Genomic DNA, 18,532 nt, shown 5'->3' on the forward strand with positions numbered 1-18,532 from the left:
CTTTGAATTTCCAGTCGAATGAGCTTTAATTGAAGTTTCTACGACAAAGCCTTCTTTAAAAACCTTATATACCCCCCGGGCATAACTTGAAACCCTTGCCCTGAGGGTTAGGGGGAGTGTCCTCCTCAAAAACATATTTTCTATCTGGAAATCAACAACGCTGAACAAAATGGCTCTCTCAAAATTTTGATTGGATATGTTTGGGGGAATGAAGGGCGTGGGGGCTAATTGCCCTCCAATCACTTTCGACTATTAAAAAGGGTACTAGCCTTTCTTATGCAAGGGATAGTTGTATAAGCTTTAGAGGTGGCTTATTTTCCTGAAATCGGAAGCTCTAGCTCCCTTTTAAGAGTCAATAGTGATGAAGGTGAGGTAGCCCCCCCCCACCCAACTACCATTGTTTTTACCAAATGTATCTGATTGAAATTGTGCGATTGCAATTTTGTTTTAAATAGTCCAAAGAATATATAAAAATGCCTCCAGGGTTGGCACCCCCCCCCCCCCAAGGGCCCTGGGGATCTGTTAAGCTTTAAGTAAGGGCTTTAAGTTATGCCCTGGGGGCCTATAAGGTTTTTATGGAATGGGTGGTCGTATTAAATTTAGATGGGTTTCATTTGATTTTTAATTGGAAGTTATAGTGTCCTTTTTAAGAGTTAAAGTGATTTGAGAGACCCTCCCCTGGCCCATCATTTCCCATGACAAACATCCAAACAAAGTTTTGAGACGTCGATTCTTTCAGCATTGTTGAAAGGTTCAGTAATTATCCATAGCAATAGTTGTAGCAGCATTAGTAGCATTAGTAGCAGTATGCAAATAGCACCTTTTTTTTCAACATCCTTCAACCCACGATGAAATTTTAACTTAATACCATCAACCGGTCCTGAAGCATTGCTGATACGTCCTCTTGACAGCCTTTATGGGCATAGTGTGTTTCGATTTATTTCGATACGGCTACAATATTGCCCAAAATATTTGCCTTTATACCCTTAGGTTTATTAGTAGTAGTAGTAGCACCAGTAGTTTTAGTAGTAGCAGTAGGAGTGCAGTTAATAGTTGTAGTCTTAGCCTTCGTAGCAGTAGTAGTAGTAATAGTAGCTGTAGTAGTAGTTGTAGGAGTAGAAGCAGTAGCATTATTATGCAAATTTTGTCTTTTGGTTAGTTCAAGACCCCCCACAACAAGCGTTGTATGTTTAAATTTTACACTCGGAACCGTTCCTAAGACATTGCTGATATACCCTTTTGACAACCTGCATACGGATGGCAGGTTGTCATCCGTACAACAGAAATATTCTCTGAAAATTTCACCTAACTAGTCAGAAAACTAGTCAGGAGACACGTGCGTATACATTTAATGCTGCTTTGACGGTTACTGTAAGTAACGACACTAATGGTATTAAGTTGAAACTTTTGGGGAACATTTAAGAGGAACTTCAATTAAGCGAAAAACTATATGCATGCAGGTATTAAAAGGACATACAAGCAATATAGGACATATAAGTACATAGGCAGCGATGCTCTATCATAGCTAGTAATACCATTGATGTTTTAAAGGAGCTATTTGATTAAAAATAAAATTTCTAGTGCCCTTTTAAGTCTCATAAGCGATTGGAGGGCAATCAGCGCCCCCTTTAGCTCATAATTTCTAGACGCTTCCAATCAAAATTTTAAGACAGCATATTTGTTCAGCATAGCTGAATAAACTAGTAACTATGTCTCTAGGATTATTGGGTTAGTAAACCCCTCCAAGGTTATGTCTTTTGCCCATTATTCTTAAACAATAAATGTTGCTTTAAAATTAAATCAAAACGCACTGTTCGTATGCTGGGTGGCAATAAGACATTTCAGCAATATGCCAAGAATGACTGAGGGTAAGAAGGTTCAGCGCTACTTCTTTTACTACTTCTGCTCTTAAAAAATTATTAAATCAAAAGAGTGTAAGTGTATCCTGGCTGTGGAAGAGAATAGATATAATTTTTTTGAGAATGGTATTAAGTTTTATTTATCAGGTCAACTAAAGGATGTATATGATTAAATTAAACATTAATATTTGCGTCATGATATTCAAAAGGGTTTATGTTATTTAAATTTCTAAAACAGTTTTTCCAGCATACAAATACCAAGCCAAACAATAAATTCTTAAGAAAAACCGGAAAAATTCAAGCTGTTATTTTCTTTTTCCCTGAAAAAGATTATGTCAAAATAAACGAACAGAAATTAATTAAAAAAAACTATTCCACAATATAAGTTTTTCAAAATAAAGTAAAGAACTCCATTAAACCAAAAATGAACAAAAATAGAATAAAATAATATATCAAGCATACAACAACCACAAATCAGCATCAATAAATGAATGAAACCCAAAACGAAAATAAATTAATATAAATAACCGAGTCAAAGTCAAAACGCACAGAAATCAACATGAGTAGAGTTCAAAACCCCTATGCTTTCTAAAAGCCAGAATTAAATTTAAACTTTACTGAAAAAAATTCAAATGAACGTGTGTTGTCAGTTTAATACATATATACTGATATTTAGTACTTAAAATTTTAATTAATTTTTGATTTCTTTAAGTTATAAGAGTGAAAACATTTAAAAGTATCTTGAGATTTTGTTTTGATCCGTGATACATTGAAGTTGATGCCTGAATTTTTTAGGTAAACTACAAAAACTTCTGAGGGAAAGATTTTCAGGCTCAAAAGACATAGCGTGAAAAGTGAAGGTGCAAAACAAGAATAATCAATTCAGTAAGGTAGAGTAATTTACTCCACCTACCAGGAGTTCCTCCAAAAGTAACGGCTTTTTTTCGAACAACACACGTTGTATGTCTTCTTCGCTTTGAGATTAGATTATCACTGTGTTTCCTTTTATGCCATCTATTTTTTTTAACAATAAGCTCATAAATCGCTGAAATGTTGGTCTAAGATACCATTGTATCCACCAAGAACGAATATCTGGTCCTTGTATAAAAAGGCTGAATGACTTAGCCTTCCAATAGGGGAGACTGAGGAATTTTCCACCACAGGTTTATGCCACTGGGACTCTTTGCTGTCAAATACATACATTGTGTTATCATAATCTACTGACAATCTGATGACATCAACAAATCCTACTGAAAAGTCTCTTGAAAGTGTTAAGCTGCTTCTTCCACCAAAAAAAAAAAAAATAAACACAGTGACCATAAGCTGTTGCTGAATGAAAATATCTCCCTGTAGGAGTAACACCTCGAGTGACTACAGTTCTCCAAGTCATGCCTGGTATATGGAGGGAAATTATGTCTGGTGAATTTTAATATTCTTTAATATCTAATCCAACAAAAATAAACATCGTATCATCAATAAGAGTAGTATTGTAAATTTTTCTATCATTAGGCAGCTTTTTTCAAAAAGTGTTTTTTTAACTTTTGGTTACTATGAGCTGCGGTTCGCCTTTTACTAGGATGCAGCTAGAGGTGCAACAATGATAAATTACAAACAGGAAAATGCGTACGGCTGTTCTTAGTTTGAATTGTGACAGACGATTCTCAGAGAATCAGGCAGTAAAGTAAGTCAAATATGGCACCATATCCTAGTAAAAAAACTTTTGATTTGTTCTTTACTAGGTGTCAGCTATCTCTTCAGCCATGATACCAATGAAACTTGCATATTACCTATTTATCATGAACTAAAGTGATCCCTTATGTGAGATACGTAAATATAGTTCACTCTTCAATATAATCATATTATAATTATGAGGTCATAACCAATGTCCTCAGAGGTAACGTCATAATATAGCGTTTTTCTATTTACGTCATAGTTCTAATGAAACTATGACGATATTCAGTACCTAGAATATGAAAATGCAGTTCTCTGTAAAGCATTGATTTTGTTCTCAATGTTTCTTTTTCTATTACAAAAGCACGTAGAGGTGACAAATTCTTGATGTTAATAACATAAGCTACTACAGTGTTATAGAAAAATTCAGTTTTTCGTAAAAAATGATAATATTTAAAAAATAAGTTTTTTAACTACAAAAGTCACTTCATGTGTCACTACAAAAGGCACTAGACTTGTCATTTTTTTTCGAGGTTGTAGTTACCACTGCAACCCAGAAAAAAAACAAAGTTGCTGTCGATGTATAAATTCGTGGTTTCAGCCACTTTTCTTTTTTTTCAAGCCAATAGATTTTCCTCGTTATTCAAGCCAAGGGACTGTAAGTTTTCTATACAGAGGTTTCGGACACGGTGGTTCTAATTAGACCCCGGCGCCGCACCGACGGATCGACCGAACGCCGCCGACGAGACTTCCGGTCGAACGCCGCCGAAGTGTCATTCCGCCGCCGGCAGAGGCGGTGGTGTTCGGTCGATTTCAAATTAATTTTGCGGCAATTCTTTATTGCGTCAACCGCAAAGTCGGAGCTTTTTCTTCTCGTGTAGTTTAGTGTTTCGATTTGAATGATTAGAAATCAAGCAGGGCTTGCACTATCCCGAATTTTCGAGTATTTTCCCAAAAATCTATGCGTCACCCCGAAAAAAAATTTGGTTCCCCGAATCCCCGAAAATCATGCAATCACGGTGCCACCCATAACGATTTATCCCCATTGACTTTCCCTGACAAATATTACTTTGAATACCATAATTCTTCACTACTCTCTTGTTCATTAATTTTCGTCTCTTTTGTTACTTTGCATAAAAACCAGACAGATGCAATATGCAATTGCAAATATTGTAATATACACAGTTCTTCTAATGTTGACAAAAAAAAATCGTCTTTATGAAATGAGCTTAAGCTATTTCTAATGCAGTTTCCGAATCACTATTTCTTACATCAATCGTAGTCAAAAATTTCGTTTTCAAGTTTAATGGAATTAAAGAACGCATTCACTACTATACAGCTTCAGCCTTCAGTTGGATTTTGAAATTGACAGCTGACAGATTGTTTCTACAGCTGAATTGTAAATTTTCATATTTTTTTTTGCTGTTTTTAGATAAGACTTTCTTAATGTTTCATACTCAATTGTTGAACGCCTGATAGAAAATAAAATCTTCTTTCTGTAGCATTTTTACCCCCCCCCCCAAAAAAAACCTTCTATTGAGACAAAATTTAGCTATAGACTAAGCTATGTACAAGGCTGGGGAATCAAAGCTTAAACCGGAAGTTACCCCAAAAATATACTTCATAAATAAATTGTAAATTATTGCCTATAGGGGGGGATAGGGGGCTATCATTTAGAAATGATAATGCCTCATTTTTTTTATTAAAAGCAGGGTTGCATAAAAGATAATAAATCTTTTCATTTAAAGTGGAGACAGAAGAAAATGATATCAATGTCCTTGAGAAATTACTGAAATACTTTGATAGACCTAGGGCTCCCCATTAGGACTTGGGTATTTTGCAATTTCTCATAGGCTACTGGCCTAATTTGGATTTTTTGTGTGCTCCCTTTAAATTAGATTCTTTGGATCTTATTGAATGCCATGGAGAATCTATGACTCAGTTTCCCCATAATTTGATGTATATCTGAATAATTTCGACATTTTTGTTGTTGTCTTTGTACCCCTTTACTCATACTCTCAATTTTATTTCAAGGAACACTAAGCTGTTTAACATTATTTTGCGTGTTTGTTTGAACCAGTTAAGTATTAAGTAAATTATTTTCTAATGAAAGCTGAGACGGTATCCTATCAAGGTGGTATCCAGAGAGGGGGGGGTAGGGAGGTATTACATTTAAATGATAATATCTCGAATTTTTTTTATTGAAAGCAGGGATCCCAAAAAGTTAATTTTTTTTTAATTTAAAGCAGAAACGGCATCCTATCAAGGTGGTATCCCGTTGGGGGGGGGGGGGTAGAGAGCTATCATATTTAAATGATAATACCTCGATTTTTTTTAAAGCAGGGGTGCCAAAAAGTAAATTATTTTTTTTTATTTAAAGCAGAGACGTTATCCTATCAAGATGGTATCCAGAGGGGGGGGGGCATAGGGAGTTATTATATTTAAGTGATAGTACCTTGATTTTTTCTTTATTGAAAGAAGGGATGCCAAAAAGTTGAAAAGTTGACAAAAATTAACACGATTTTCGTGAGTTATACGTGATACAGCACTTGCATGATTTTGTCGTCCAAAAGGAAAGGGACATATGCGTCCGACCCGTTTTTTTTTCTTATTGATGAAACGGGTTTACTTTGAAAAAATTCATTCATAAGTACCAGGCAGATTCAAACTAAAACGAATTGGTGGGACGAAAGCAATATCGACATCCCCACCTAACATTGCGCTCGAGTGACAATGGCTCCCTTTGTCCAGTTCCCAAGTTACATTAAAAGGCCAGGTCATAATAAAAAATTTCAATTTGGGGGGTTCAAGGAGGAGTCTTTGACAGTCTTAAGACCTCAGGGTGCTAGATGTTGCAATGTTCTTAAGTATCTACAAGGGTTTAAAAAATTCAATCACCCCACAAATGATTACCAAAAATATGCACAAATATAACAAATGTAACATTTGGAATATTATAACACTTTTTTCAAAGCTTTGAAGAAAAGCAAAAAAGGCTAAATACCCCTAACTACGCTTAAAAGCTATTTTAAAAAGAAACTCTTTGGAGATTTCCATGGAGATGACCATAGCAGAAGCTTTGAGCCTGGGTGGGGATCAAAGAGGAGTCTTTGAGTATTTTGACCACACGTGACTTATTCTTGCGACTTTCTTAAATTTGGTAATTTTTGTGAGCATTTGGAAATCAAAGCTTAAACTCAATAACTGATACTAAGTGTCCTAACATTTTGCTTGGATTAAAAGTGACGAACTAGGATGAAAATCCCAACAACCTCCTGGAGCTACTTCAGTTTCCATATTATTTCATTTAATTAAATTTAAAACGGATGAGTGTTTCATTTTTTAGCTAAGAAAATAGCTGGCACTTCGTTTTTCTTCATACCGAATAAACCATTAAGTGTTTTTTGTTTCATTGTAATTGAAATGTTCTCATGTGAAGTGTTCATCATGTATTTTTCAATTTGATAAATTTACTCCTTTTAGATGCAGTTTATAATTTGACTGATATTAGGTATTTATCTGTTTATAATTTGGAATGAATCCCCAAAAGAAAAAATGAATAATATCCAAAAGCAGCCAAACCAATAAAAAAGCATCATTTCAGAATTATCATAAATGAAATATTGTATGTAAAAAAACCAAACAAACTTTAATTTTCATTTTTTTTATTTTTTTTTATAAAAATTGTTTTTAATAGAAGAAAGGATTTTGTTTAATAACAAAGTGTACAAAAAACAAAAAACAATCAATAAAAATTTAATAAAATTAAAATGTTTTATAGGTGAAAAAACAGATGTAGGCAAAGGGCATTATGAAAAAATTAAGCTTCCGAGTTCAAAGTTATATTCAAAGTTTTTACCCAGATAACTAACGAAATTTATGATATGGTATTTGAAGTTTTGTATGCAGTAATGCTCGATGAAAAAACTACTAATTTTGACAATTATCAAACAGTTCGTGGTAACGAACTGTAAGTAAGGAGCGACCCGGCTCAATGGTAACCGAAACTCTAAAAAACGGACTTTTGATACAAATAGATACATCAAAAGAATCAGATTTTAATTCTGATTTCAAATATATAAGTTTCATCAAGTTTAATCTTACCTATCAAAAGTTACGCGCCTGAGGAAATTTGGCTGATTTTCGAAAAAAGGGGGAAAGACCCCCTAAAAGTTATAGAACCTTAATGAAAATCACACCATCATATTCAGCGCATCAGAGAACCCTACTTTAGAGGTTTCAAGCTTCTATCTACGAAACTTGGGAATATTCAATTTTTTGCCCTAATACATATAACAGTTGGTTTGGTATTTGTTTTTTTTTTTTTTTTTTTCCCAGGGATGTTCAGTTCTAACCATGGAGTCTAGAAAAAAGGGGGAGGGGTCCTTGTACAAGAACTAAAAATTTATATTTCCCTTTTTAAGTAACTAAAAAAAATGGAGGGCAACTAGGCCCCCTCCCACGCTCATTTTTATCCCAGAGTCACCCAATCAAAATTTTGAGATAGCCATTTTGTTCAGCATGGTCGAAAATACAATAAATATGTCTCGTGGGATGACTTAATCCCTCAAAGCCCCCAGGGGGAGGGCTGAAAGTTATGAACTTTACCCAATGTTTAACATATGCTATTGGTTATTGGGACCCGGCTCAACAGTAACCGAAACTCTAGAAAACGGTATTTCGATACAAATAGATACATCAAAGGAATCGAATTTTAATGCTGATGTCAAATATATAAGTTTCATCAAGTTTAATCTTACCCATCAAAAGTAACGCGCCTGAGAAAATTTGGCTGATGTTCGAAAAAAGGGGGAAAGACCCTTTAAAAGTTATAAAACCTTAATGAAAATCATACCATCATATTCTGCGTATCAGAGAACCCTACTGTAGAGATCTCAAGCTCCTATCTACAAAAATGTGGAGTTTTGTATTTTTTTGCCAGAAGAAAGATCACGGGTGCGGGCTTATTTGTTTGTTTTTTTTCCCAGGGGCGATAGTATCGACCCATTTGTTCTAGAAGATCGTGGTAAGGCTCATTCGAATTGAAAATAAAGGTTCTAGTGCCTATTTTAACTGACCAAAAAAAATGGAGGGCACCTTGGCCCCATCCCGCGCTCATTTTTTCTCAAAGCTACCTGATAGAAATTTTGTGATAGCCATTTTGTTCAGCATGTTCGAAAATATTATAAGTATGTCTTTTAGGATGACTTAATCCCTCGAAGTTCCCGGGAGGAGGGCTGAAAGTTATGAACTTTACCCAATGTTAACATATAGTATTGGTTATTGGGAAGTATACAGTACAGACGTTTTCAGGGGAGATTTTTCCTGGTAGTGGGGGGGGGGGTGAGTCGGGGGTTAGGTGGGAGGATCTCTTTATGAAGTTTTCATGGGGGAAGGGACATTGCCATGACGGGGATGCCGGACTTCCCAGCATTATTTAAAAACAGATCAGAAATTAAATATAAAAAAAACAAGTTTTTCAACTGCAACAGCATCAACATCAAAACTTTAAATGAACAGATAATATTACATATAGGATTGGGTTCACCCCCTAGTCAATACCTAACTCTTTAATCCAGAGATTTTTTAGTACTTTCATAATAGCTATTTATTCTAATTAAAGGCCTTTGTGATTAAGCGATCAGTTTTAAATAATTGTAAAAAAATTAGAACTTTCGCTTAAAGAGCAAGTTATTGACTAGGGGGTGAGCCCCCTAATATAAGTATTTAAAATATATGAATATAAAAGTTTGCTACGTAAATTAATTCGTAAGTTACGTGTATTTGTTACTAATAAAAACCTTCGTAAGTAAAATGAAACAACTTTCGAAAAAGCGGTTTGATCAAATAAAATTAAATTAACACGAACATTTTGTTTTAATTAGTCATGTACTGTGAGCGAAGATCAAAACTTGCATTTATTCAAAAACGTTCAAAAATTAAATAAAAAAAACAAGTTTTTTTAACTGAAAGTAAGGAGCGACATTAAAACTTAAAACGAACAGAAATTATTCCGTATATGAAAGGGGATGTCCCCTCCTCAACGCCTTGCTCTTTACGCTAAAGTTTGACTTTCTCACAACTATATTTTTTTTAAACAATAAAAAACCTTAGCGTAAAGAGCAGGGCATTGAGGAGGGGACAGCCGCTTTCATATACGGAATAATTTCTGTTCGTTTTAAGTTTTAATGTCGCTCCTTACTTTCAGTTAAAAAAACTTGTTTTTTTTTATTTAATTTATGTTAAGAATACATAGCTAATAGATACTTCAACTACTCGCATTATAAAAGGGTTCTGAAACGTCACAGCCCTTTCGTTTCTACCGGATTTCTGCTTCTCTTGATGAATAACGAAGAAGACCAGCTTCCAGCCAGCGACTTGTGAATTTTTGAACTCATGAATAGGCTCGAATCTGTTGTAAATTGAAGCTGTGATTTGAGAAAGACTGACGAAAATATTAATGTTTGCGGTCAACATTGATCGCGCCGGCGGCGCGCTGCCGACATCTTACCGGCGGCGCGGCGTAGCGCACTAATTTTGGCCCCGCCGCCGCCGGTCTTCCCTCATCGGCGCGGCGCTGGGGTCTAGTTCTAATAGTTGACTTCTGATCTGATCTGAAACTATTTTCGGAAGTTATGGGCTTAATCTGAAACTATTTTCTGGAGTTATAGGGTATCACATTTTTTAGTATTGGACATGATCGTCTCTTACTAGGTTGCTAGCTACCCCTGCAACCCGGAAAACTTTTTGTTACTATCGGCTGTGGTTCACCTTTCATAAGGTTGCAGCTACTACTGCAATTTAGAGTTCTTTCTTTACTATACGTTTAAAATATATTTGTATTCTATTATCTTGCCAAAAGTTAAGTGTTGGTCGCATCATTATCTATGTAATCATTTTAAAATATCTGTTACTATGAGCTATAGTTCGTTCTTTAATACGTCTCGTATAAAAATACCGCAATAACCACGATTTACCAAGGCCAGATGCCAGGCCAGAACAATAACCAAGGCCAGAACATAATTTGCATTTTACTGAAAAAATATAATTTTTTTTACTTTTATAACTTTAATAAATAAAATAATATTAACATTTTGATGACTAAATATCAGTATATGTATATTAAACTGAGAATGCACATTCATTTGTATTTTCTTCAGTAAAGTACAAATTATGTTCTGGCCTTCGGAAGGAAGAGGGGTTTTGAGCCCAACTTATGCTAATTTCTGCTCGTTTTGAGTTTGGCTTGGTTATTTATTGTAATTTCTGTTCGTTTTGGGTTTCATTTCTTTATCGATGTTTATTTGCGGTAGTTTCATGCTTGGTAGATTATTTGATTTTATTTTTTCTCATTTTTTGTTTAATGGAGTTCTTTATGTTTCTTTGAAAAACTTATTTTGTGGAAAAAGTTTTTTAATTAATTTCTGTTCGTTTTATATTGACACAGTCTTTTCAGGGAAAAAGAAAATAATACTTTAAATATTTTCGTTTTTTTAAGACATTATAGTTTGGCCTGTATGCTGGAGAAAATTCTGGAAAAAAATTTTCAGCAATTTTTAAAAACATACACCCTTTTAAAAATCTGGACACAAATAGTAGTGTTTAATTTCGTTTCATACCTCCTCTAGTCGACCTGAAATGGAAAACTGGATAGCATTCGCAGAAAAATCTGTTTACTTTCTTTGATAGCTTGGATACACTTACTCTATTTTGATTTGGTTAAATTTTAAGAGCAAAAGTAGCACCAAAAGTGTGAACATAATACCCTCAGTCATTCTTGGGATACTGCTGAGATGCCTTATTGGGAACTAGCATTAACATAGTGCATTGTGATTTAATCTTAAGGCAATACTTAGTTTTTAAACATAAAGGCAAATGGGAGGTTGGGCGTGGGAGGGGGATTAGCTGCCCTCCAATCACTTTCAACTATTAAAAAGGGCATCAGCCCTTTCTTGTTTTCAATCGAATGAGCCCTTTTCAAAGTTCCTACCACAACTCCTTCGATACGATTTGCCCTGGTCTAAACAACAACAACAACAACAACAAAAATAGTCAATCACATCCATATCGATCTTTTTTATAAGAATTTCAAGCCTTCCAATCACTTTTGACTATTAAAAAGGGTAATAGGTATTTTGATTTCCAATCGAATGAGCCCTTTTTGAGTTTCTACGACAATGCTTTCTATAAACAACTTATATGTCCAAAAAGCATAAATTACAACCCTTACCCTAAAAGCTGTGAGGGTGGTTTTCATCCTCTAAGACATAATTTCCAGAACTTTCAACTACGTTAAACAAAATGACTTTCTCAAAATTTTGATTGGATGTGTTTGGGAAAATGGTGGGCGTGAGAGGGGCGTTAGTAACTCTCCAATCACTTTCAACTATTAAAAAAGGCACTAGCCCTTTCAATTTCCAATCAAATTAGTCGTTTTTGATTGGATGTGTTTGGGGTAATGGTGCGCATGAGAGGGTGGTTAGTTACCCTACAATCACTTTCGACTATTAAAAAGGGCACTAGTCCTCTCAATTCCCAATTGAATGAGCCCCTCTTGAAGTTTTTGCGACAACTCTAACTATAAAAACTTTATATGCCCCCAGGGCATAACTTAAAACCTTTGCCCTGGAGGCTCTGGGGGTGTTGTCATCCTTAAATACATAATTTCCAGAACTTTCAACTACGTTGAACAAAATGGCTATCTCTAAACTTTGATTGAATGTGTTTTGCGAAATGTTGGGCGTGAGAGTGGCGTCATTTACTCTCCACTCACTTTCGACTATTTAAAAGGGCAATTTCAATTTCCAAACAAATGAGCCCTTTTTTAAATTTCTACAACAACTTTCTACATAAACCTTATATGCCCCCAGGGCATAACTTGCTACCCTTGCACTGAGGGCTCTGAGGGGGGTTATCATCATAAAAGACCTAATTTCCAGAACTTTTGATACGTTGAACAAAATGTGTATCTCAAAATTTTGATTGGATGTGTTTGGGGAAATGGTGGGCGATGAGAGGGGGGTTAGTTGCCCTTTAATCACTTTCGACTGTTAAGAAGGGCTATAGACCTTTCATCATCCAATTGAATGAGTCCTTTTTGAAGTTTTTACAACATCGCTTTCTATAAAAACCTTGTATGCCCCCAGGGCATAACTTACAAGCCTTGCCTTGAGGGTTGAGGGGAGGAGGGGTTGTCATCCTTAAAGACCTAATTTCCGAAACTTTCAACTATGTTGCATAAAATGGCTATCTAAAAATTTTGATTAGATAAGTTTGGGGAAACGGTGGGCGTGAGAGGGGGGTTAGTTGCCCTCTAATCTCTTTCGACTATTAAAAAGGGCACTAGCCCTTTGAATTTCCTATCGACAGAGCTCTTTTTCAAGTTTTTACGACGAAGATTTCAATAAAATCTTATATGCCCCCAGGGCATGATTTATAACCCTTGCCCTGAAGACTGTGGGAGGAGTGACCTGCTCAAAGGAATAATTTCCTGAACTTTAAACTGCGTGGAACAAAATGGCTATCTTGACATTTTGATCGGATGTGATTGGGGAAAGGGTGGGCGTGAGAGGGGGGAGTAGTGGGGACCCTGAGGTTTCTGACATGCCCATAGCAAGGCTCTCTACAACACCCATAGGGAATTTCCATAAAGTTTCCACAACACCCATATCCCTTTTCCTACAGGATCTCTACGGTAGCCCTCTGACCATGGGCGCCCATAAGCTGAATTCCAGGGGGGGCAAACCTCGTCTAATTGGCACTTTTAATGCTATATAATAGAAATCTGAGAACAAAAATATAAAAATAAGGCAGCACCATTCAGCCAGGGGGGCGGGAGCCCCCCCCCTGCCCCCTCATATGGGCGCCCATGCCTCTGACGTCACAACACCCCTGGCAAAATTCCCACCCCAGGCAAGATTTAGAATGTCCTCGCAAAATTCCCAGGTGCTATGACATAAATAATTGGAATATGGTCGGTATAATACACACGTTTTAATATTATGGAGAGCCTCTAGTCCCTCACACCTGTTTCTAGTTTGCGACATTCCCGCCCTTGGCAAGAGTTCAATGGTTCAGTTAGGTCAGATGTTTTTCTATGACAAGCCCTCTGACGTCACACCCTCGCACCCGTACAATGCGGTAACCTGTTCTAATAAAGGGAACACACTTGGCAAGACTCCATGACACACACCTCTGGACTCCAATGACGTCATACGACTTACCCGTTTCTATTGGACAGATATATAATTTGCGTCAGGAGCCCATGGGGAAAGCACGTGCTTCCATGGGGAAAGCACGAAAGCACACACCTTACGGAATTATTGTGTTACACTGTCATGTAATACTTTATTTTATGGCTCAAGACATTTTCTTTTTCGGTGTTTAATTTTTCGCTCGAAACAGCTTTCATATTTTTTCTTTTTCTACAGTTCTTGACCCCGCGCGGACTCAAAACGTCATTCCCTTCCAATGGTTCAGCTCTTCAAGCAAGTCGTCCATGAAATTATTTCCATTATTTTGTTTCTGACACCATATTCTAAAAATAACCTATTGCATGACACCTGATATTCTTCATTTTTTTGGCAAACACTAGAATGACGTGTTTACAGCCAAAATTTGGCACGGACTCGGAAAACATCTATTTCCAGGGGACATTTTCTCTCAAGATATTAATGACGATAAAACGAAAATGTATCGTTCTTTATGTGGGATATTAGATTTCACACTATCGCAACAACCCCCCCCCCCTCTAGCATCCAATACCGGAGGAATAAGGTTGATATTAGGTGCAATTTTCAGGCATTATTGTGGCTTATAAAGGGGTAAAATATAAAGAATAACATGCGTAATTTAAGGGAAGACGAGGGGACTCCAGGAGAGGAGGGGGCCCACTGTGAGGGGAGGAGGATCATTTTTCCGTCACCAGCTCCGCACTGCCCTCTTTTCATTCATTTTTCTCAGTGTACTTATATTTATAACTCTTTTTTTCATTGCGCAAAGGGGTAATCTTCAAGTTAATATTTATTGTTAGCCTGCCTCCCTCCACTAGGGTACCGGCCCTGCTCGCTGCTCGCCTCCGAGGGACTGTTCAGAGTCCCCCGAACAGTTTGTCTCAGCCCTAACCCAGCTCCCCGGGACACATTTTCCAGCAAAATTATCAGAGAGGGGATCAAAATATACGTAAAAAGGACCGTGTATTATAGAAAATTGGGGGTCCTAGCATGCAACCAAGGGGGGTAGGAAGGAGGGGAGTGATATTGGATGCAAATTTAAGAAATATTAAGAGCTTTTAAGGAAAGTATCCCTTTTTTCATTAAGATAAATTTATGAATATTTGACAATATCCTAACAATAGGTTCAACCCTCGTGGTAGCATTCATTTTCAGAGGGCGCCTTGATAATAGACGTTATTCTTAGGCATTATTGTGGCTTATAAAGGGATAAAACACATAAAGAATAGCATGCGCAATTTCAGGAAAGATGAGGGGAGAGGACTCTAGGGGAGGAAAGGGCGTCTGTGAGGGGAGGGGAACCTTTTTTTCCGTCAACCACTCACCGCTGTTATATTTATAATGTTTTTCCTTACACAAAGCAGTAATTTTCAAGTGTATATTTATTGTTATTCAGCCTCCATCCACTAGGGTACCGGCCCGCTCGCTGGCCACCTCTGAGGAATTTTCCAGTCCGTCCGAACGGTTTGCCTCATCCCTGACGCAACCACATGGAGACATTTTTTCGGTAAAAATATCAAAACACACAAAGACGGGAAAATTCTATTTCGAGAAATTCTTGTTCCCACCCACCCCGTGTGCTGTGGGGAGTTTGGTCCGTGTTGTCTCATTCCGGGGGACGGAATCCGGCCATCCCACGGATGCAGCTTTATAACGGTAATGCACACCTTAAAGCAAAGATACCTAATGAGAGAGGATTGAAGATCATCTTGCGAGAAGAGTAGATGTACAAACCGTTGAAAAGTATACTTATGGTCCAGAGTGGAATGACGCTGTGCAACTGTTTTCACACTGACACCAGCCATCCACATGACACCAACCCTCACCCCCTAGGACATTTTCAATCTTCTCACTCCGAAAATAAGCTGAAATATGCCATTAAACACTATATTTTTGAAAACAGAGCAACCCCCCTTCTTTACTAGTGTATACTAGTGTATACTTTACTAGTGAAGGGGGGATACTCTAAGCAATTCACCCCACAGTACCACACTATTACTGCCCTTACAATACCCATCTGTCATCACCCTATCTCCCCCAAAACACTTGTCAGACATTTCTTGCTAAAAATTTTACTTTAAGTCATTCATACGGGTATTCGCAAGCAATTCACGCCACAGTATTGCACTATAACTACTCTCTAACACCCCTCTGTCATCGCCCCATCTCCCAAAAAACACTCTTCAGACATTTCTTGTTAAAAGTTTTTCTTCAAGTCATTCATTCGGGTTTTCGAAAGCAATTCACGCCACAGAGTATTTAAAACACTTCTCGTGCTTTCTTTGTCTTGGTAATGATTTTACAGGTTGACTACGATTTCTACACTTTGCCATTGATAACTACGCTGGTTTCGATTTCTAGGGTTACCCAAGTTATCTATAGTTTGCTTTTCTTATGAAATTGTCAGGGTTTCAATGTTTTGCTAATGTTTGCATAGAAGTTTACCATGATTTCTAAACTTTGCTAAATTTCTCGAAATAGAATTTTCCCGTCTTTGCGTATTTTGATATTTTTACCGAAAAAATGTCTCCCTGGGGTTGCGTCAGGGATGAGACAAACCGTTTGGGCTGCCTGGACAGTTCTTCGGAGGCGTCCAGCGAGCGGGCCGGTACCCTAGCGGATGGAGGCTGGATAACAAGAAATATACACTTGAAAATTACTGCTTTGTTTAAGGGAAAAAATTATAAATATAACAACAGTTGCTGGCGACGGAAAAAACAGGTTTCCCTCCCTCACTGACGCCCCCCCTCCTCCCCTGGAGTCCTCTCCCCGCATCTTTCCTTTAATTACGCATGGTCTTGTTTCTATATTTTATCCCTTTATAAGCCACAATAGTGCCTAAGGATTACGTCTATTATCAAGGCGCCCTCTGAAAAAGAATGCTACTAGGAGGGTTGAACCTATTGTTAGGATATTGTTAAATATTCATAAATTTATCTTAATGAAAAAAGGGCTATTTTCCTTAAAAGCTTATAATATGTCTTAAATTTGCATCTAATATCATTCCCCTCCCTCTTACCCACTGGGTTGCATGCTAGGACCCCCGATTTTCCATAATACTTGGTTCTTTTTGCGTATATTTTGATCCCCTTCCTGATAATTTTACTGTAAAATGTGCCTCGGGGAGCTGGGTCAGGGCTGAGAGAAACCGTTCGGGGGACTGAACAGTCCCTTGGAGGCGAGCAGCGAAAAGGGCCGGTACCCTAGTGGAGGGAGGTAGGCTAACAATAAATATAAACTTGAAAATTACCGCTTTGCAGAATGATAAAAAATATATAAATATAAGAACACTGCGAAAAATGAATAAAAAAGGGCAGTTGTGAGCCAGTGGCGGAAAAACGATCCTCCTCCCCTCAAAGACGGCCCCCTCCTCCCCTGGAGTCCTCCTCCGTCTTTTTCAAATTACGCATGTTATTATTTATATTTTATCCCTTTATAAGCCACAATACGCCCTAAAAATTGCACCTAATATCACACTTATGCCACGGGTATTGCATGCTAGAAGGGGGGGGGTGTATTGTCGCGATAGTGTGAAATAAAATAACCAACGTAAATAAATTAGACATTTTCATTTTATCGTTATTAATATCTTGAGAGCAAATGTCCCCTGGAAATAGATATTTTCCAAGTGTGTGCCAAATTTTGGTTGTGAGAGTAGAGAGCTATCTTATACTCGTGTCACGCACCCCTGCTGCCACCTACAACAACAGCAATTCATGTCTGTTTTATGGTTTTCTCAGTGAGAATGAAAAAACAGGAATTTTCTCACTTGGAAAAACAGGAATTTTCTCACATTTATGTCTGTTTTCTTGGATGGTTATGTGTGTTGATCGATTTATTTGATGTTTTTCTCGGATGTCAACATCAAATTATGGATGTTTTATGGTTTTTGTCAGTGAGAATTTGAAGAACAGAATCTTTCTCACATTTTTGTCTGTTTTTATGGTTTTTGTCAGTGAGAATTTGAAAAACAGGGTGACAGGACCACGTGGTTTATGGTTTTCTCACTGAGAATGAAAAAAAAGGAATTTTATAACATTGAAAAACAGGAACTTTCTCACTTGGAAAACCATAAACCACGTGGTCCTGTCACGAGTAGCACCTGTGAACTTGATTTACATAAAGTTCGCTGAGAGCGTGCACTTACAACAACAACAACATCAACCTTGGAACACCTGTGCTGTCGACCTCAATTCACCTATCGTGAATCAATAATTCCCCTTAGAAACAACAAATTAATTTCCCCTTTCTTGACAGATCAATCAATCAATGACATCATCTGTCAGACTTTAAAAATTTTCGCCTAGAAACATTTCTCCAGGAATAGATCCAAATCATTAATGTCTTTGCCTCGGGAACAGTTCTACTGGTCGAACTCCAAAGGATATTAATAACCAAAGGACATGGAAACAATTAGGCAAGAAACATCTTAGCGATGAATTGTTTTAGCGCGCGAAAAGGTTTCCTATTAATTTGAAATGCGTTAGCGCAGAGATGCCGATAACAAAGGAACACGCTGAATTTGCGTTTAGGGATTATTTGGGCGAAACCGTTTTAGACAGGTTATGGAACTATTTCGGCGAAACAGATAGAGACATTTTAAAAGAAGATTTTTGAAGAGATTTTAGAAGAGAATTTAATGGTGAAACTCTGTGGTCGTTATAATACACAAGTTTCATTTGAACAGTGTTGTGAGGTCCTCTAACCCAACCCCAAAGGGTTCCAATCCTCCTACCCCAACCCCGAAGGAAGCCCCCGGTCCTCAAAGGC

The 18,532-nt window shown here is 37.2% G+C and overlaps 1 pseudogene; it reads right to left on the reverse strand.

Annotated features, from left to right (window-relative positions):
• Window positions 1-2,589: 2,589 nt before the first annotated feature.
• The window catches only part of LOC148951856 (kelch domain-containing protein 3-like), a 36,042-nt pseudogene continuing 20,099 nt past the window's right edge, over window positions 2,590-18,532 (reverse strand).

The sequence above is a fragment of the Artemia sp. Qi Xiang Cuo genome, chromosome 5, assembly GCF_049724085.1.
Source record: "Artemia sp. Qi Xiang Cuo chromosome 5, ASM4972408v1, whole genome shotgun sequence".
Taxonomy (NCBI): Eukaryota; Metazoa; Arthropoda; class Branchiopoda; order Anostraca; family Artemiidae; genus Artemia; species Artemia sp. Qi Xiang Cuo.